Genomic DNA, 8,813 nt, shown 5'->3' with positions numbered 1-8,813 from the left:
TTCCTTGAAGGTTTGAATTTTTTGTTAGCTTTATTATAATTTTATTGTAACAATCGTTACACATTGTTCTTAGACGATTGTACGCTCTGTGTTCTCTCTCTCTTTCACAAAGACATCCTTGACTTTGTTGATCAGAAGCATTTAATGTCAGATCATTTATGTCAGTTATCACTTGATTTTTAACAAACAATAGATCAAACCCACTTTGTAGGAGTATTGTACCACTGTTTTTTTCTCATATTTAGCACACCTCTTCTTTTATGTCTCATTTGCTGTTTGATTGGCACAAATAATATTCCTATTTTCAGAACTTTTGAGTTATTTGTCTTCAGCGAGTAAGAGAAACCTTCTTTGYTCTGTGCAGCACTAAAGTGTGTAATGCTACAGTTCAGTGCCTTGCAAATGTATTCACACTCTTTGAACATTTTCACATTTTGTCACATGTGAACCACAAACTTTTCTTATGACTTTAAGTGACAGACCAATATGCAGTAGTCAATATCACAAAGATGACGGAAAGCTATTTAAAAAATAATTTTGAAGAGTGTCTGACATTTGTATTCAGACTCCCGGAGTCTGTGCTTTGTACTTTGCAATTCTGGAAGAGCATTTCTAAAGTTTTTCAAAGCCTCTAATAAGTTTTCGTCCAGAATGTAGCTCCACCCATTTCCCAGTCAACTCTGACTCCCTGCCCCTGCCRAGAAAATTCATCCACACAGTATGATGCTGCCAACACCATGTTTCACTTCAAGAATAGTGTTAAAACAATTTCACATATTGGTCAAAAAGTTACATTTTGGTTTGAAGAAAGTAATTTTCCTCTCCCTGTGCTGTGCTGTTGAAACAGCATGAATCGAGGCAAACCTTACTCTCTCCTCACTGTAAGTTCACACCATTAATTTTCAGAGCAGATATATCACAATAATSCCAACAAAAATCTAGAAAAACAAGTAAATCCAGAATATGTATAAGTGGGAGACACTTATCAGCATCAAGATTAAGGGAAAATTCTCTACAACAAGTTCTATCTTCTGCTGCAGCTTTACTGGCTCCTTGTAATTTCCTGTGACATGGTTGAACAAATGTGCAATTTTGACGTAATTTATAACAAATGTCAACAATATATTTCTTCTCTCTGCAGTAGAGAATGCAGAGAGTTGAAATCAACATTTACAGGTTGGATACAGCTGCTTGAAAAGGGAACATTCTTATAGTGCAAAGCAGAGAAGTCAAATGGGTCTTTGCTAAGGTATTTAAAATAAATAGCATAATTTTAAAGGGATGTTTCAGCATTTCTGAAGTTTCAACTCATTATTAGTTCACCAGTGAGTAGGCATTTCTTTTCTGTGTCTTCACATTGTACACTATAAAGTTTATTTGGTCCCAGAGGTTGAAACTAAAAGCAATCGCGGACTTGTTTCATCTTAAAACAACTCCAGTCTCAAAAATGTAGCAGTAGTTTATGCAAATGGCTATTTCATCAATGTTGAATCAYTCATCAGGTTTGCATTGAATGGCTTTTTAAATAGAAGTAGATAATTTTCTCGCTTGAAACATGAAATGTGATACAAAATTAAAGCAGCACAGTGCAAAGTAAAACAACACTTTAAGTGAATCCGACTTTACAGATCTTAACTCTGCCTTAGATTTCCAGTCATTTAATCTGCCTGGAAATGCTTCAAATTTCAGCATAAATCAAAGTATGTATAGGATTATTAAATCCTATATAATTTAAGGTTTAGTATTTAAGTCATTAAGTAATTCATTCATACTTCCTATGTTACAGTATGCTATGAAATCATATAAACCTGTTATGACCAAGTGCCAGAAGGCTGATTCTTATGGTAGTGTTTGCTCTGTCCGCTCGGCCCACATTCGGTCATGGCAGATGGCCGTTCGTACTGTGATGGTTGGGGGTACTTGACTTTCCTCTCTATGACTTTGTTGTTCATGATTGGAAATTTTTCCATTTGTCTTTCCATTTGTAGGTGAGGGTAAGGTGTCTATAGCCTTAATTCAGCCCTTACTGGCAGGGTGCGGCAACAAATGGGTCGAGGCATTGCTATGCTACTCAAAGCAAAACTCCCTACTGTGTAAATTAATATCTACAATAATGTGGATATATAAAATCTTCACACAACTGCTAAATATCCGAGTGAGACTGGACATGAGACTGAATCATCTGAGTCATTTTAACCTTTTTCGTAACAAACATCATGTACAATTCAACTGAAAAACAAACTAGTCTTTTAAATAAAAATAATTACAAAAAAAAAGAAGCTGCAATAAACTGTTTGTACACACCTTCAAACTATTACTGTAATTTCACCATTCAGTCTTATTTGGTAGGACTCTACCTTCAGAAAAATACCGGCTAGAACACAGTGATGCTGAAAACTGAAAGCTCCTCATGTTCAGCTTTCTGTTAAACACCTGAAGGTCTGTTTATGTTTCAATCTAACTTGACAAATGTGCTCGTTCCAAGGAATGATGCTACAACTACAACAACAATTCACGACACATGCAGTGTATTATTGAAGATGCATCGTTTTTGTGCCAAACTTACCACTGGGAAGTTTTTGATTTTAGTGAAGCCTGGTTGTATTCTCTGGCAGAAAGAGAATCAGTTCAACCTTGCGCCTACTAAATACACCTGGCATTTTAACAGGGGTGTGTGGACTTTTTATACCCAAGAAAAAATTATCTCAGCTGTAAATTTATAAATTTGATTAATTCATCACAGTCAATCAATTCAACTTCATTTGTAGTGCACTTTTATACAGCCGAGTGTAACGCAAGGTAAGTTGACTTTACTGTATTTGAGAAAGAGATACATAAAAAACCTAGAGCCACTTTATTTAAATATCATTTATGTATTTATTTACCTTCTTATCTTAGTCATATGMCATTTTTATTCTAGACCTTTTTTGATTTGTAGTGTAAAKAACTATTTACTAATTTAGTTAATTCATTTAAATGTGTCACTTTTAAGCCTGCGCWATTACAAACTCTACATTGCGTATGAAATCCTAATGTACGCTTTAAAAAGAAGACGAAGAAAAAGCAAAACAAAGCAACAGAAACACTTAAAAGTGTGTCTATTGTCCTGTTTCTGGACTACAAACTGGAGAGTTCCCGCGGAAGTCCCGCCTTCCTTGGTCAAAATGTTGCGCCTCGATGATGTAACCGCTTTCCAAATATAGCGTGTTGCTGATGGCCAAGCGGCGCCCTCATTGGCCGCGCCGGCCGTCACTCGCGGTGACGTCACAGCCGCCGTGTTATTATTGTAAACAGCCCGCTTGCTCTCTCCCACCGACGCTCTGTGCGGGAGCCGACTACTCCATCCAGCCCTTTGTTCGTGCAGTAAAAAAAAAAAACACACACACACACAAAAACACTGAGGCGAGGAAGCGCAGCGATCTTCCGCGTCAAACCTCAAAGCAAAGTTGCACAGTTCAATTAAAATCACGACAAAACCTCCCGAGTTTACAATTTAAAAGATATATTTTAAAAAAAGAAGAAAACAGCGTAGAAACCGCCGCTACGTTACGGGGATGTTTGGGATCCTCTTCCACCCGGCTACTGCGCGTATATGTCACCAACACATTCGCGTTTCCTCGGAAAAAAAAAAAAATGCCTCTCCATTTCTACGCTTTTCACAGAAACCCCATTTAAAGAGCGTAGTATATCCCCAGCCCATATTTGGAGTTGACAGTTGAGTTACGCCGCCGTTGTCAATGGCTGCAAAATGACAAACTTCTCATTCTGAAAAACACATGCACACAATGAATATCTCGGCCTGTTACTATAATATTCTACCCCCGTCAGTTCCACATCACGAAGAGACTTTAGACAGCCGATCAGATCTACTCGCACCTCTGCTCACTCGAGAGGTCACGCAGGAAAAGTTGAAATTACTCAAGTGTCTGTCTCATCCGTACTTACTCGGTTGTCTATTCCGGAGTCTTCGCCCGCATCTCTCTCTCTCTCTCTCTCCCGCTCTCTCTCTCTCGCTCTCTCTTCACTCAGTCGCTGCCAGCCGGGCCACCCCTCACCTCGATGTTTCCCACCCGAGCGAGGCAAGTTGACAGCAAGCTGCCATTCTCCGACTAAGTGCAGTTTCAGCAAAGCTTCAAGGAAGTTGTTTCTTTTGTTCCAGTATTTTTTGGTTGCGTCAATGTTGCGAAAAGAGAAAGGGGGGAGGAGGAGGGAGGAGTGAGTGAGGGAGGGAGGGAGGGAGGGAGGCTAGGGGGAGGAGGAGGAGTCCAGGAGCCACCGTGAGAGGGAGGGAAAAAAAAAAATTAAAAATACACATTTGAGCGCACTACAGCTATAGAGAGAAACCCCATCATCCGAATTCGCGATCAAGTCGTCTCATCAGCTCAGCTCACGTGTTTTTAGGTTGTTGGACCAGCATCCCGACCAGAGTGCGCGCAACCCGCCCGGGTCGGATAGGCTCTCCGAGATCAGCCTATATATACAGGTCGGTGCGCCTGAGCGCCTAGTGGAGGTGGAGGAAGGAGCATGAGGGGAGGAGGAGGAGGAGGAGGTGGAGGGGGACGAAGAGGCATTTGCATAGCGCGGTTGAGTTACAGATCCCATCTACTGCCATTCAGTTCTCGCACATCTTGCGTCGTCAAAACGAGAATGTGTGGTGCACCACGTACGCCTCTCTTCCACTTGAAACTGCTGGTTCTCAGGGAGAGCGGCGGGCGGCAGCGAGGTGCACAACAGTTTGCGCACCTCGTCGTTGCTTGAGCCGCACAACAGGAACCAGAGTTTGAATCCGGTCCGGTGCTCTCGTCCTGCCAAGAAAGGTTCATTCAGTGATTCCAAATGCTGGCAGGAAAGTTTGCCTTTCTTCTTTTGTGAAGAAGCAATGATAATAATAATAATAATAATAATAATAATAATAAAAAGAACTTATTTAAAAAAAAAACAAGATGCAAGAACAGTTTGGGCAGCAGCAGCAAATGCAACAATTCGTCAAATGCGCACAAGCGGACAAGTACTCTCTGATGCCGCGTTTACCCGCCGCTCCTCTTGAAAGTGAAGAGCGGGCGGGGAGGGGACGGCCGAGACGGCTTGCTATGCAGAAATAGGATCATGTTGGTTCATCGGATATAAAGGTGAGCGCCGTTTCCTCGCTCTTACAGTAGCGTTGCGTCATGAAGCTGCTGGTGTCAGTGAAGTCACCATCTCTATAGTAGGTACGCCCATCTAACTTCCCTACCCTCCACCTTCACCACTACATGGCGGCAAAAGAGACCGTTTTAAATCACTCCTAACTTTTTTTATTTTATTTATTTATTTTTACCTCAAATGAGTCCTTGCAAACAGGTTGACATTAGAGCGCTTGTAGGCTGATGTCCTCTGGGCGACGAAATAAATAAAAAGGAAGAGGAAGTAAATCATACGCGTCACACTTCAGCGTTCAAAGCCTAGAATAGGCCTCTTAAAGTTCAACAAAGACCTTTTTAAGATATGTTAAACTTGCAGAGTATGAACAGCTATACGGTATATTGAAATCCGCATCAGGGTGTGCAGACTGTGAGCCCATGTCTGAATGCGCAAACAGAGTCACGACAAGCTGGGAAAGTTTAATTCATCACGTTGCAAAAGTATCTGATAACAAACCAAGATACCTCCATTTAAAAAAATAAAATAAAAGTGGTATCGCGGAACGTTCTCTTATCAGCAAGTTTTACCTGCATTGCGTGCGTACAAAAAAGGGGGATAAAACACTCTGTAGGACCTTTTGTGGCGCAGTGTGACAGACAAAAAGGGTCTGTGTGTGCCACAGGTTTGGTGTGAGAGGCAACTTCAAATTGTTTCTGCTGCGAACCGATTTTTATTTTGAGTTTATTTTTCTACTAAAACACATAAAAGAGGGGATAAGCTCTGCTTCCTCTCTCAGCAAATTAGCTGCATGCGCCAAACTGTCCGGCCCGTGCATTGGCTTGATGAGAAATTGCAAATCACAGCTGGATTTATATATTTTCCTTGCTAGATTGCATGTAGAAACCCGCAGTCTTTAATGTGCATGGCTGATGACCTGATACAGAGGTTTATTTGTATTAAGCTGCATTCAGCAATACAATTTCTTTAGGCAAACGGATGTAAAATGAGTTTATTAAAAAGGGAAACGATAGCAGACAGAAATATGGAGTTTTGTTTTAAAGAACGCTTTTGTTTATCTAGCTTAAATCAAATAATGAACTGTCTAGTAATCCAAATTTTGACCCACTGTACAGATTCGAGTTATCTGTCTCAGGTTAAGCGCACGACACCGTTTTTACACCTGCATTCAGGGGACAAATGTCCCTCAAACTGAAGTTCTACAACAGTATAAGCACAGACCTGTAAACTGGTTCTCACAGAGCTGACTGAAAGTTTGCACGGAACCAACAGGCTCGCCGTCCTTATGTTTGGGAGTGTCACACTCACAGTAGCAGAATTTGAATATTTGCCCGATGTGTGGGCTGATGCAGTCAGAATGCAAAAGAAGAAACCGTAATCAGGCTCAATTATCTGATGGGCTGCGGTTCCACGTAAAGGTCATCGATGAAAAACAAGAAAAGCAGAAAAGGGGAACGTTAAAAATAGTCGTGAGGAGATATTCTCATTTCTGAAATTAATTCCATATTATAGAGGACATCGTGTTTTTCTTTTTTTTTTTTTTTTTTTACATTTTTATTTAGATATTTTTAAAATCTTCCCTCCACCCCCTCTTTCTGTTTATTTTTTTCTCTCTAGGACGGGATTCAACATTTAAAAGTTTTATAACTACTCGAAGGCGCTTCAATTCTGCAACCCGACATGGTGCGTCAGCGGCGCCATGGATGGAAGAAGCGACCAAAGAACAATCATTGCAGCATTCTGTCTCTGCGCTTGTGTTTGGAAAAAGTTTCAACTTTTAGTGAAAGTTTTTGTTTTTGTTTTGTTTTGTTTTCTCTCTCTCTTTTTTTGCATGAGAAAAACGTGTCCGTGCACACTTGCAGGAGCGCAGCGAGCTGCGTACAATTTAAGACAGGAAAACGCCCAGACGTCTCTCCTCATTTCTATCACCTAATTTTGATATTTATAATACGAAGAGAGACTGAAAGGTCACATTGTGTGGGAGGAATCTATGTGACTCAAAACGAAAAACCCTCGGCTGTTTGCGTGTTTGTTTTTTTGTGTATGCCGTGTGAATAATAGCGCACTTCTCACAGATCAGCATCTTAGCTGCTTTTCGTGCACCGAAGACATTCCCCCCCCCCTCCCTTCACTATGACACGGCGCAAATTTCGCCAAAACCCTCCCCCTGAAATGAAAAAGTCAGAATGTATAGTAGCAGCTTTGAAGAAGTGCGTCGTGATTTGATTTATCCCGTGGCGCCACCATGGGAGTGTAAGGTAAGGGTGATAGCAAACTCCTGTAAATGTCCAGTCCCTCTGACCAGACAGTCTTACATGCGTAATATTAGTATGATCACAAATGTAACATAAGGGAAGCCAAATGAAGAGTTGGAGCAATAGTTACCTATTTATGCACGTGTGTTAGTTGCTGTAAATAATGTTACCAGCTCCTCAAAGCATTAACTTGATGACGGCATAAAACACCTACCTGGTGTATTGTTTTATGCTCAATACACCAAACCTTCTGGTCTGCATCAGCTGACTGTTGTGCTTTGACAAAATGCAATGCAAAATCAAGTCCAGATCTAAAGCTCTCCTAGGACTGGTCATAGCATGCTCCTCGCTCAGGTCATCGCATTGCCTGCATGCAAACTGCAACTGTCACTCTGCTGATGTGCAAAAAAATCAATCAATGATGTGCACCCAGTTGACCTGATGGACCAAACATCAGTGAGGTTATGAAAGGCAATGTGTGGAGTTTTTTTTTTTTTTTTTTTCTTAGTCAGGGACTGTATTCATGTCCATAACTTGTGTTGTATGTGGGTCCGGAGACAGTGGGTGAGGCCCTGCCTCTTCCAAAGCACCCTGTGTCCAGAGCAGAAGTAGGTCAACGGAGACCGCCGGTTGGTGAGTTGGAACGATCCTGCTTTCTCTCTCTTTCTCTCTTTCTCTCTTTCTCTCTTTCTCTCTTTCTCTCTCTCTCTCTCTCTCTCTCTCTCTCTCTCTCTCTCTCTCTCTCTCTCTCTCTCTCTCTCTTTCTCACACAGACACACACACATATGCATGTGTAGGAAAGTCCAGGAGGAAAAAGGCACGAGGAGGAAAATCCCTGCCTTCGATTGAGAGGGATAATTAGAACCCACTTGTCCCCTTGAGTAAACACCAGCGAGGGACCCCTCCATTTATAACTGTCAGGGGAGAATTTTCTATTTGAGATGTTTAGGTTTCTCAACGTCAGCTTTGCTTGAAAGAGTCAGCTGGATTTGTGATTTTTTTTAGTTTTGGTGCAGAAGAAAATGAAAACAGAACATGGGTACATAAGCGTTAAGACAGGGTGTCTCCAGAAAGTTTTTTTTTATTTTTTTAATAGGCCTAGATGGAAGACACCAGTAATCTTCATGAAAATTGAAAGCCGTTAGAAATGTCAAAGTTTTATGATGACTGTTGTCAGATATTTGGGATTCGTGATCAACATTCAGAAGCAGCTCAGTCTGACGCAGAAATGCACAGAAAAGACACAGGCATTAAAAATAAACGATAGATGGATGTATAAATTAACTTTAAAAAAAATCTAATGTACATAAGACAGGTCAGAGTGATCAAGCAAAATTGAAAGGGTGGCCATTGCCTACCTGCACTTTCCCTTTGCAATAACATCATTAATGTGAGCTACATTTAAAACACAGCAAAACC

General features: G+C 41.0%; 1 long non-coding RNA gene across 1 annotated transcript in view; it reads right to left on the bottom strand.

Moving 5' to 3' along the window:
- LOC108167302 (uncharacterized) overlaps window positions 1-4,864 on the bottom strand; it is a 27,767-nt gene extending 22,903 nt beyond the window's left edge. The window contains exon 1 of the long non-coding RNA XR_001777668.1: window positions 3,946-4,864. This is a non-coding gene — a long non-coding RNA (uncharacterized LOC108167302). The remainder of the gene's footprint in view (window positions 1-3,945) is intronic.
- Window positions 4,865-8,813: the final 3,949 nt, after the last annotated feature.

Source organism: Poecilia reticulata, linkage group LG2, assembly GCF_000633615.1.
Source record: "Poecilia reticulata strain Guanapo linkage group LG2, Guppy_female_1.0+MT, whole genome shotgun sequence".
NCBI lineage: Eukaryota > Metazoa > Chordata > Actinopteri > Cyprinodontiformes > Poeciliidae > Poecilia > Poecilia reticulata.
Note: the sequence above shows the minus strand (reverse complement) of the source record. Positions and strands in the feature narration are given on the sequence as shown.